This window comes from Trichechus manatus, unplaced genomic scaffold (assembly GCF_000243295.1).
Source record: "Trichechus manatus latirostris isolate Lorelei unplaced genomic scaffold, TriManLat1.0 scaffold00061, whole genome shotgun sequence".
In the NCBI taxonomy this organism is placed as follows: domain Eukaryota; kingdom Metazoa; phylum Chordata; class Mammalia; order Sirenia; family Trichechidae; genus Trichechus; species Trichechus manatus.
In genome coordinates this window covers 5,538,344-5,542,902 of record NW_004443997.1, presented here as the reverse complement: position 1 = coordinate 5,542,902, position 4,559 = coordinate 5,538,344, and positions in this window count along the sequence as shown.

Sequence of the window (4,559 nt, the reverse complement as noted above, 5' to 3'; positions counted from 1 at the left end):
ACATGACATACAATCTTGGCCAGGAAAGGAGAACAGTTTTGACAGGAGTTGGCTACAGGGACATGATGTTATCAAGCTGAGGTATGTTAAATGAGAGATCGGTGTACATTTTAGCAATTTTGACCTTAACCCTGCCTTACTTCTTGTGAATGGATTCTCTTAGAAATGAGACATAAGACAGCTAAGCACAATGGTTCTCTCTAGATTGACAGTGGTCACAGACCCATCTTCTCTATTTAACTGCCGTTGTGTGCTGGGGTGTCTTTCCAGAGTGCTAAAACAGGTCTTCTTTTGCATAATTTTCACCTAGGGTTATATAGTCAATAATATAACATCATAATATAATAGTTACCATTTGTGTAACATTTAAAAGGCATATAAACAGACTTTATGTGAAAATGCTTTTAAAGCTCTAAAGGTATACACAATCCCATAGGAATGTTTTTAAATTATTTCTACATGGCAGGATACTCTGTAGTTCTGTATTTCCGTTAAATCTCACAATCAGTGAGTCAAGCCATCCTCATTTTCCACATCCAAGATTTTCCATGTCATAATGATGATATTTCTGAAATATTTCCTGCCTTTGACTCAGCCTTTACATTTAGTCCTTATTACTTCCCCACCAGACTTAATTTCCATGAAGGAAGGCCCAGTGCTTGGCTTATTTACTATATTCCCAATGCCTAGTACATGGTGGCCACTCAGTAATTTTTGTTAATGAACGAACCTGAATTCCTAACTGGTCTTCTTGCCTTCAGTTTTTTCTAGGTCACTCCCCCAATGCATCGGTGTTATCTTCAAAAATACAAGTTCTGCTTGTGTCCTATTCACACTCATAAAATCTTCAAGGACTCTCCATTGCCTATGGAATAAAGTACAGACTCCTAAAAATCCCATTCAAGATCCTTCACAGTCTAGCTCCAAACCACCTTCCCAGGTGTGTCATCCTTCCCTCCCCTCGTGATTTACTCTTGGGAACACACCATGCAGTTTCACCCTCCCAAGCCATCACTTAAGCTGTTTCCTCTGCCTGGAATAACCTTCCATTTACTCTCCTTATTCATCTGGTGGAATTTCACTTACCCTTCAAAAGACAGCTCAGATGTCACCTTCTCTAACACTTTCTCCAGCTCCATCAAGCAGAGGTTCTTCTTTGGTGCTCCCATTTAACCTAGCTTGTAATTCCTTTCATACATGTTTCTCATTGTATTATAGTTGGTTTTCTCCTCTCTCTCTCTTTTTTTTTTGAGTTCCTTGAGAGCAGGGACTGAATCTTACCATTTTTTTAACATCTCCCAAACCTGACCACCTCGTACCACCCCCACCATTATCGCTCTAGTCCAAGCCACTACCATCTCTCATCTGTACCATGGAATAGCACCTGACTGGCTCCACATTTCCACACTTGCCACCCAACAGTGGACTTGCCACAAAGCAGCCAATCATTCTTCAATAATGTGAACAATCATATGCCACTCCTCTACTACAAATCTGCTAATGGCTTCTCTTCACACTTAGAAAAAACTCAAAAGCCCTTGATGACCTGGCTCCTACCTTCCTCTCCAACTGCCTCTCTACCTCTCTTCCCCTCGCTCACTCCAGGCCCACCTGTCTCCTTGTGTCTTAGTCATCTAGTGCTGCTGTAACAGAAGTACAACAAGTGGGTTGATTTAACAAACAGAAGTTTATTTTCTCGTAGTTTAGGAGGCTAGAAGTCTGAATTCAGGGTGCCAGCTCTAGGGGCAGGTTTTCTCTCTCTGTCAGCTCTGGAGGAAGGTCCTTATCTCTTCTGAGCTTCTGCTCCTGGGTGATCTTCGTGTGGCTTGGCATCTTCCCCCATCTCTGCTTTTCTTCCTTGCTTAATCTGCTCCTTTTATATCTCAAAAGAGATTGACTCAAGACATATCCAACATGAATACTATTTCATTAACATAACCAAGAAAACTCTATTCCCAAATGGGATTATAACCACAGGTAAAGGATTTACAACACATATTTTGGGGGGACACAATTCAATCCATAACACCTCGCTTCTCCTTGAATATGCCCAGCCGTTCCTTCCTAAGGAGTTTCGAACTGTCCCTCTCTGCCAGGAAAGCCCTTCCTCCACATCTGTGTGTGGCTTGCTCCTTTCCTTCATTTCAGTCTCTGTTCACATGTCACCCCCTTAGAGAGGCCTTTGTAAAATAGCGCCCTCCATTAGCCCTTCTCGCTTACCCTGCTCTATTTCTCTTCATGGCACTAAACACCAGCAATGCTAACTTGTCACCCTTTTTATTTTTTATTTTTTGCTTTGCTCACACCACATCTCTGGTACCTAGAACCAAAAAACCAAAACCCACAGCCGTCGAGTTGATTGCAACTCATAGTGACCCCATAGGGTTTCCGAGGCTGTAAATCTCTGTGGAAGCAGATGGCCGCATCTTTCTCCTGAGAAGCCACTGGTGGTTTCCGACCGCCAGCCTCTCGGTTAGCAGTTGATCGATCACTTTAACCACTGTGCCACCAGGGCTCCTTGGGACTAGAGCAGTGTCTTGCAGATAATAGGCACTCAGTAAATACTTGTTGATTGAATGCATGAATCTTTGTTTCTCAGGTGCCTAACAGAGTCCCTGGATCTATAAATATTTGTTAAATGGGTGACCGAATTAATGAATTTTACAAATGAAATGGAATCCTGGGATATATCCAGGATGAATATTAGACTGAATGCAGTTGTTTTATCCATTTGCTCCATGAACATAATTCTGAATTATTTCCTCTGATGATCACAGGTGATGGAATCAGGTTCTTCCCTTTTTCAGAGAGTACTTGCTGACAGAGGCCTTGCCCAAGGATATTTAGGGAGTTTCAGAAAGGCAACCAAGAGTGGTACAGCAGGGATTTAGAATACCCATCAGCTTATTGCCTCTCATCCACTCCCGAGGGATTCTGACAAGGTACTTTATCTCCTGTGATTTATATTGAACGTACATTTGTTGTTAATCCTGCCAAACACTGATCATGCTGAGGGCTGGAGCAAGTAAGACAGTGATTGACTCCAAACTCCGAGAGGGTGGGCCCTTTACACCCTGCCTGTTCTGGTGGACATTGCTGCAAGCCTTCAGAGCCTCATCATTTGTGCTTGTCTGCCTCAGTATTTGTGCTTCAGGAGCCTGAGGGGCTTCCATACGGCAAGTCAGTCCCTTCCAGTAAGTGAGCTAGGGAACAATTTGCTGTACTTCTCTCAGTTCGTTTTAGCCTCCGGGCATTTACTTTCCGTGCCCAGCCTGTTTTTCTTAATTTCTTGCACGTGAGTAAGTAAGAGAACGAAGCAGACAGTGCAGAGAGGGTTGAACTCTTGACATGAGTCAGCTGTGGCATGTTAGCAATCTGTCTGGCTATGCTTCAAATGAGGCTAAGCAGTAGCCGGACTGCGCCCTGTTCTCATGCATGGATAGCACCAGGGCCAGAGACCTGAACAGGGAGAGCCTGGGAGATACATACACACACCCTGCCCCGCTCGAATCTCAAGCATCTCACTACTGAGCAAGAGTGGTAGATGGGGCCTCATGAGGTGCAGAGGAAGGGGAGCTAGCTGAACTGCATGTGTGCCCTGTGCCAAGCACTGGGCTCAGCCTTTTATGTGCAGGATGTCATCTGAAGTTAAGTTACAAGAAGTTAGTTACGATTATTACCTGCACTTTACAGAAGAGGAAAATGAGGTTTAGAGAGGTGATGACACTTGCCCAAGTCACACAGATGGTAGGTGGCCTGTGTGACTCCCTGGCTGCTGAACAAGAGCAGGGATTTCTCTGGTATCTAGAAGGGCACGAAGGGGAGAGGGGGACAGGAGCTGGAGGGGCAGCAAATGGGTCCTTCCTGAGACCTGATCGTCACCAGGTTCTGCCCAGTCCAGGTATTATAGGCATCACCTGGCTAAAGAGAATTCTCTGGCGATTTACCAGGGTCGTCCTAGTCCCATTCCAGGGTCTACCAGGGTCATCCTAGTCGCACTCTGTGGTATCAGGAGTGGATGGAGCGCGCCCAGAGAGTGGCACCTTGCCCTGCAGCAGTGCCTTCCACGCATTTCTGGCTCCTGTGTTGTACGCAGTGGTGCCAGAGTGCCTTCGTCGCCCGTGGATCTCTAGTTCCCTGCACCTCTTTCCTCCTAATTTCAAAGTTGTACCCCCTGGGGAGTGCGCCCTGTCTGTATTTCTGGAGATTCTGGCGGTTCCTGGGTACTGTGGGCGTCTCCAGGCCTGATATGGGGTGCTGTCGGCGCCACCGGGGTCTCGCTCTCTTAGAGCCCCTTCCCTTGCGCTGCCGGCTCCGTTCCGAAGCGCCCCCTCCGCCGCCAGGGGCCGCCCGGAAGCGGGGCTCCCCGAGCTCGAGGCGGGGCAAGGGGCGGGGCGCGGCGGTACCTGGGCTGCTGGAGAGCTGGGGGTGGGTTCTCCAGGGCAGCCTGCAGGCCCCCCCAGATCTGCACTGCCAGACGCCCGGGAGCTCTGGGCTCTGGGCGCAGAGGCTGCGCTGTCACATGGGCGGTGGCGACGGGGCCGCATTTAAGCGGCCGG